The sequence below is a fragment of the Dromiciops gliroides genome, chromosome 3, assembly GCF_019393635.1.
Source record: "Dromiciops gliroides isolate mDroGli1 chromosome 3, mDroGli1.pri, whole genome shotgun sequence".
NCBI classification, from domain to species: domain Eukaryota; kingdom Metazoa; phylum Chordata; class Mammalia; order Microbiotheria; family Microbiotheriidae; genus Dromiciops; species Dromiciops gliroides.
The window spans coordinates 163,985,951-163,993,920 of NC_057863.1; the positions used below are offsets into that span (position 1 = coordinate 163,985,951).

The following is a 7,970-nucleotide window of genomic DNA, read 5'->3' on the forward strand; positions in this document are numbered from 1 at the left end:
CAGCAGGGATGATAGGATCTTATAACTCTGAATGCATAGAAAATCCTAAAAACTTCACATATAAGAACAATTTTAAAAGTTCTTGCTACTTTCCCCCCAAAGGGCCTTATTTTTGTAATCCATTTTAAATCACAATATACCTTGTTGAATATTTAATAGTTTTCTAACATATTATGACATTCAAATTAAATATAGAGTTCTTATATTTAATAAAATAATAGTGTTTTTGTGGCCTGATACCAATTCATATTTTTCTTGGATGTAGGAGATTTGACTTTGTTATCTTTTTTTTTTTCTTAAATAAAAGGTTTATTCACTCCAGGATCAGTGTGGTTGTTCAGTCAAAGAGACCAAAGCCCATGTCATCACTGGACTCTTCTGACTCCTTCTTTTCTTCCTTCTTCTCTGCAGCAGCAGGGGCAGCACCAGCAGCAGCTGGGGCAGCAGAGCCAGTACTGGCAACAATAGCGATGGCACTACTGGAGGGCATGGAGGCCACCTTACTGCTCCCCTGTGCAATCACAACCTCAGTATTCTTGCCGCTCAGCTCGCCAATGATCTTCTTCAGGCAATGATCTTCTTCCGCGTTGGTCTCGATGCCCATGTTGTCTAGAATCTTCTTCAAGTCCTTGGAGTTGGGGTAAATCATTGCTGTGGAGGACAGCGAGGCGGTAGGCAGTCACATAGCACATGTCAGCGGTCTAGGCTCTACTCGGCTCTGGTCAGGAGGTTGTGACCTGGCGCTGCAGGATCTGCGGGAGCAGTGGGGCCCACTGTGAGTCCAACCACAGTGGCATCAAGGCTGCAATGAGTTCATTATCTTCTGAGGGTATATTTTGATCTTCCTTGTCACCATATAAACTTTCTAGGGTCAGCTTTTTTTTTTCTGTTTCTTCATTTTCCAATCCTATTTCTTGACTTTTAACTCTTTGTTTTGTTGTTGTTATTGTTGTTGTTGTTTTGTTTTGTTTTGTTTTTTTGGTTGCTCGATTGGGGTTAAGTGACTTGCCCATGATCACATAGCTAGTAAGTGTCAAGGGTCTCAGACCAGATTTGAACTCAGGTCCTACTGAATCCAAGGTCAGTGTTCTATCCACTGTAGCACCCAGCTGCCCCTAACTCTTTGTTTAATTGGTACACTGCTTCCAGGGTAGAAGGCCCACTGTCCCAACTTCAAGGAGTTTGAGCAGCCATTTTCTGAGAATTTGTAACTCCCTAATTCTTCCAAGGTGTTATGATTTAAGGAGAGGTATCTTTACTATTCTCCTGGCCTGTCCTATGGTCTGCAAGCAACCATAGGCCTGTTTTTCTGCTCTAGAACTATGAATAGATTGCTGCTCCACTGTGGCCACAAGCTCTTGTGTACTTTTGCTCCTCCCCTGCCCTTTGACTGCCATGCCACCCAAGACTGTGACCTGGATCTGAGTATGGACAAAACAACAGGGTCCTGACTCAGTGCTAGCAAAGAGACCCCTGTATTCTCCTTCTGGCCAAATGTTCAACACCTTTACCATCTGTGGGCTGAGTTCCAGAAGTAGTTGCTATCCCTGCTGATTCAGAGGCTTCTGATGCCTGCTCCTGGTTTGCTTGGGCTGGTTCTGTGCTGTTGTGTCATGCGTTGGGCTACATTCAACTCTCACCCCTGTACAACAGATCTTTCCTGCCGACCTTCTAAGTTGTAGTTAGCTGGAAAATGATTTCACCGTGTCCTTTTGTGGGTTCTGCTCCTCCAGGAATCATCTCATGGCATTATTTGAAGGTATTTGGAGGGGTATTGGGGAGAGTTTAGGCAAGTCACTGCCTTTCCTCCACCAAGATGGCTGGTATTCTAAAGAAATTAGAATTCTAAAGAAATTAGGGAATGTTGAAGTTAGAGGAGGTCCAAGATTGTTTACTTAAAAGGCAAAACATTGATATATAATAGCAAGAGTAGGGTTGCACGAGACAGTATAACTACTTAAAGATCAAAGAAGAAAGAAAGAGAAATGATTTTATCATTAGAGTACATTGCAGGTAATAGTATTAGAATCAAAACATTTTAGGGGAAGTCAGACCAGGAAGAATGGATTATGCAAAAGAATGAAATTAAAAGCTACAAAATTTTGTAGCTGTAAGGGGCTAAAATTCTAGCTATGATGTCTAAAATCTAATGAGTGGTCACCTTAAATTAGAAACCATATACCACCAATCTTTGGGCATTAAGTATTTATTAAAGTATATTAGGGTTTAGTAAAGAGAAACATGTGGCTAAAGTATCTGCACAAATCAGGACCCAAAAGACCCGCTAGCTCCTCAGCTTCTCCCAGAGGACTCTTGTGAAACTGAGAAACAGAGCCATCCACACACACAGCTCCAAGCTAATTGGTTGGTAGCTCTGATTGACAGGTCCCACGGGCGGTTCTATAGATGTAACTTCCAGAATCTAAAGTGACATGGTTTCTAAATCACATGCTTTCTCCTCATGGTGGAGCTTCCTTGAAATATCTTTCCCAGCAGAGGATATCATTCCAATTCTCACATAGCTAAAGATACAAAATCCCTGTGAGCAGGAAAAATGGAATTTATCTGAAGAGAGTCATATGGAATTTATAGAAATCCATATCAAATTCATGAAGCAACTTTTTAAAGTATGAAAGATAGAAGCAAATTCATGTAATAATCAATAAAAGAGTGCATCATGATCTTCTAAAAATAGTGTCAGAAATGACAAATCTGCATGCACTTTCCAGTCCAAGCTAGCACTGTTACTATTGATGAAAATAGCAATCAATATACACACTTAGTGAAAGGATCCAACATAAGACCTGTCCAGACCATAAAAGGCCATGATAGTACTGCCAGAAGCACATAGAGGCTGGCAATAAAACAGTCTCAATTCAGGGTGTAAGACTAAAATAATGTGCAAAAGAATATACAAAGGCAAAGAGCTATTTTCATTCCTGGGATGCCTAACACAGAAACTCAGACAAGTAACCCCCAAACACCTACAAACAAACATTTAAAAAAGACAGTATGTTTGTAAAATCAATTCCCAATTCCAGAAGAAATGAAGGAATATTTTTTTAAGTTTAAAATATCAAAGAGAGTACTAGACAAAAACATGAAAATAATTAGAGATTTCCTGGAAAGTTATCAAAAGTTAATTAAGGGGCAGCAAGTTGGCACCCTGGATAAAGCAATGGCTCTGGATTCAGGAGGACCTGATTTCAAATCCAGCCTAAGACACTTGACACTTACTAGCTGTGTAACCCTGGGCTAGTAACTTAACCCTCGTTGCCCCACAAAATAGTTAATTAATAGCTTAGTACAAGAATATTAAAAAGTTACTCACATCACAGTTTCCTTCAATATTAAAATAAACAAGTTAATGATGACTCTACAATATAACAAGAAATCTTTTAAATATATTTTTTTAATTTAGGGGAATAATGCATCTAGTGTAAAAAAGAATGAATCTAGAACAAGTTCAAAGTGACATAATTAAAGTATAATTAAATTACCTGAAATCCATGACCAAAAAAAGAAGCCTAGACAGTATATTTTATGAACTCATCAAAGACATGTGCCCAGAATATTAGCACAAGAGGTCAAAGTCCTAATAGAAATAATTACTAATAACTCCCTTGGGGGAAAAAATATAAATGCCAAGGAAAGTACTAGAAAAATCTAAAGAATTCAAGAAGGGACTACAGTCAGGGTCATACAATATTTAGCAATTACCACCATAAAAGGGTTGAAATCATGGATCACAATATTTTAAAAGGCAAAAGATAATAGCTTTACATGTAAGAATCCCTTATCTACAAAACTAAATATATTTCTACAGGGGAAATAAATGGACTTTTAGTAAAATAGTGGACTTACAAAAAGTTTTGATGAAAAAGCTAGAGTTGAATAGAATTGGAAATAAAAATCAAGTCAAAAGAATCATAAAAAATGCAAACACAATTCAATATATCAGAAGGAATTTTAAAACAATTAACTTATTATAATTTAACACGTGGATAAGAGGAGGTAGTGATATGAGTATAATTTTAGAAGAATAATGTCAGATGGGTCACAGAGGGAGTTGAATAAAATGGAATTCCAGACAGTGATTTTTTTTATGTTTAGGTGATCTTAAAAGAGGAAGGTAAATGAATATTCAAAGGGTGAAAAGGATTGGGGAAAGGCTAGAGGAACATATTATCTGGCATAATTACATTAAAGTTTATACAAAGAAGGAAGGGGTAGGGGGAATGGGCATCACTTGAATTTCATTTTCATCCAAATTACCCCCCCAAAAGTAAGAACACACAGGGTTCATTATAAAAACAGAGAAATAAAAATTCATGTACATTCAGAAAGGGATTAATTCTAAGCAAAATAACTTTAAGCTTAGAATGATGGTTGGTAGAGGGGACTAAAGGAAAAGGAGAAAAGGTAAAAAAATGTAATAAAAATGGTGTAGGGTATGAAGTTTTTTGGGGAAAGTATAAGAAACAAGATTGAGTAAATACACAACTAAGGATTATACTTGTAAATGGGATAAACTCACCCATAAAAAGTAGTTATGATGGATTACAAAATATAATTCAATGATATGCTTGTTACAACAAAGATGATTGAAACAAAGTTTCACATAGTTTATTTTGCTTCAGCTGACATAAAGAGTTGATAATTATCTCTGATATGGCACAAGGAAAACTTCATTTGATTAAAAGAAATAAATGTGGAAAATGATATTATGCTGAAAGTATCAGTAAATTTCAATGTTTATCAAATTAAACAGATTACATACTATTTAAAAATTTGAAGATAGTTGAATGGCATGCACAGATAAATTAATACTAAAAGTATTATAGCAAGCAATCTTAAAGTACCCTTTCTCAGATCTAGACAAATCCACCAAAAAAAAATAAAAAGATGTCCCTGAATAAAAGTTAGTAAAACCTTGGTATTATAGATGTCTGTTAGTTATGGAAAAGGAATAGAATAGTATAGGCATCTGAAACACTGGCCCAAGCATTGACGACCAAGTTCTTCAACCTATTGGGTCTGGGAAATAGTGACAGTTCCTTTATCCAATGAATTCTCAAGAAACAAAAAGGGAGTTAGGACATTTTCACCCTTAACTATCATCATTAAAACCCTACTTCTGCTGCAAAAAACAAAACAAAACCAAAAAAAGGAAGAAAGTATAAGCATTTCAGATTTGTATGACACCTTTACAAAAAAAAAGCATTGTAAATAAATAACCAAAACCTGAAATAGTAGGTGCATAATTTTTTGACCACAAAGAAATTAGAATTTTATTCAATAAAGGATCACTGAGAAAATGATTAAAAGTAGTTGGAGGGGCAGCTAGGTGGTGCAGTGGATAGAGCACGAGCCCTGGCATCAGGAGGACCTGAGTTGAAATCCAGCCTTAGACACTTGACACTTACTAGCTGTGGGACGCTGGTCAAGTCACTTAATCCCAATTGCCCCCCACACACACACACACAAAAGTAGTTGGAAACTAAATACATTAATTCTAAAAGTTCAATCCATAGAAATAATAACTACTTTCTTTAAAGAAAATTATGAGACAATAATGCAATATTTTATCATGTACCCAGAGAAGTACTTATGGAACTACCTTCATTAAGTAGATAAAGAACAAATTAATGGATTGGGATTGTAACTACACAAAACAAGTAAACACATACACAAACTAGAAAAAACAACAAAAACAAATAATGAAAACTCAAATACCAAAATAGAAATCCTTATTATCAGAGAAGATAATAGCAAACTGTTCTACAAAGCAACAATCATTAAAACATTTTTCCTCCTAAAATAATAAACTGGCTTATAACTGAAATGTATTATGTGTACAACAAATAGAAACAAATGAACACAGCAGCTTATTATTTGATAAATCAAGATTCTAGGTATTGGCATAAACAATCGGTTTTCTATTGAAAAAAATTGGAAAAACTGGAAGGCATAAACAAAGCATAGACCAAGATATGAAAACATATATTGAGTTACATTCCAAATGCAGATAGATATACACACACACACACATATATATAATATACATACATATAAGCTCACACATATATTTATAATTTAGAAACAACATATATATAACACACATACATAAAAGTATATATGTGTGTCTATATGTATATACATATACACATGTGTGTATATATACATATATACACATATACATATATACATACACACACACACACACACACACACACACATATATATATATATATATGAAATAACAGGTAATGAAATGGAACCCAGTTAGTACAGTATAGTTATGGGAAGCAATACAGCCAAGCTCCCATTCACAAAATTTTTCCAAAAAATCTAGAAAATGCAGCAAACAGAAACGTAATGGGAAAATCCAGGAAAAGTCACAGTGCACCATTTGTCTAGTCTAGTTTAACATAAGGTATTTGTTCACTGGTGATAGGTCAGACAAAGAACGCATGGCCATGAAGCAATTCAACATTTAGGAAGATATTTTGCACAATGGCAAGAGCATCAGACCCATATTTGGGAACTGCAACAGAAACAAAGTGGCAGCTATGTTGCACACCACCAATTATAGGGTCACAAATCCAGTGTGGACTGAGATGGAGAATTATGGTATGGAAAGTAGGAAGAACACAAGTAATAAAAGGGGTTTGACTCAGACCCCAGAAATAGATGGGTACTACATTCCATCAACTGGCCCAGCCTGTGGAGGAATAATTAGGGCAGCAACCCCAGACAAAAGGGAAGCCTCCAGTTTTATCACTCTGAACCAACAGAATTTGCTAGTTGACTGATCTGCATGGTTCTCAAAGGAATTTAAAACTTAACCATATGAAAGAATGTTCCAAATTTTTAATAATTAAGGAAATAGGAATAAGAACAATGGAGAGATTTCACATTATACCCAGTCAATTTGATAAAGATGAGAAAAAAAGGAACAGTCAATGCTATAGTGATTGTATAAAGATGTGGACACTTTTTATGGTTGATGGATCTGTGAATCAGTGCAAATATATTGGAAAGAAATTTGGAATTATGCAGATAAAATAATTAAATAAAAAAAACACCTAACCTTTTATTCTGAAACTCTACTGTTGGGCTTATACATGAAGAGATTATTGAAAAGAAAAAATGCCCATATACATAAAAATATTTACAGCACCTCTTTTTGTGTGTATTCACATAGACCTAGAAGCAAATAAGCTAACCATCATTTGGAGAATGGCTAAACATTGTGGCACATGAATGTATTACTATCTCTAAAGAAATGATAAATATAATGAATATAGAAAATAATGGAATTATTCACTTAATCTGATACATTATTCAGCAAATGAAGCTACGGAAACTATATACACAGCAATGATAAGGATATAAACGAAAAGAACAATGATTAATAATCAACAGTTAATGTTAAAAATCACTAAAAATATTTTCAAAGAAGAAATAATATAAATAATGCCACCCCTTCCCCTTTGCAGTGCTGTGAATTCCAGTTGCAGAACATTTTATATATTTTCATATTTTTTTAATTATTATGATCATTTTCCTTGATTTTCTTTTTTAGTTTCTTCCTTTTTTCCTTTAAAATATTATATGTTAGATGGCATTCCTCTTTGGGAAAGGGAAAAAGTTGGATACTGGGAGAAATTTGGGTGAGGTAAAAACATCAATTGGAAAAATGGGAAAACATGTTTACATCAAATACCTCTGCAAATGTTGTTTTTCTCAGATATAATACATGGGATAATGAAATAATTTTACCAAGAATCCCTCCTCCATAGCAAAGTGGTGAAAAAGAGTTTTCAGAAAAATTGCAAATAACTGAAAAAAGCTCGAACTCACTAATAAGGTGTTAAATGAAGATTGATTGAACTCTCTAATTTCGCTTCATTTCCATTAAATATACAAATATGATAAAAATGGAAATATTCATTTTTTTTTGCTTT

The 7,970-nt window shown here is 34.8% G+C and overlaps 1 pseudogene; it reads right to left on the reverse strand.

Moving 5' to 3' along the window:
- Positions 1 to 337: 337 nt before the first annotated feature.
- Positions 338 to 692, reverse strand: LOC122751506 (annotated as a pseudogene).
- Between the last annotated feature and the right edge of the window lie 7,278 nt (positions 693 to 7,970).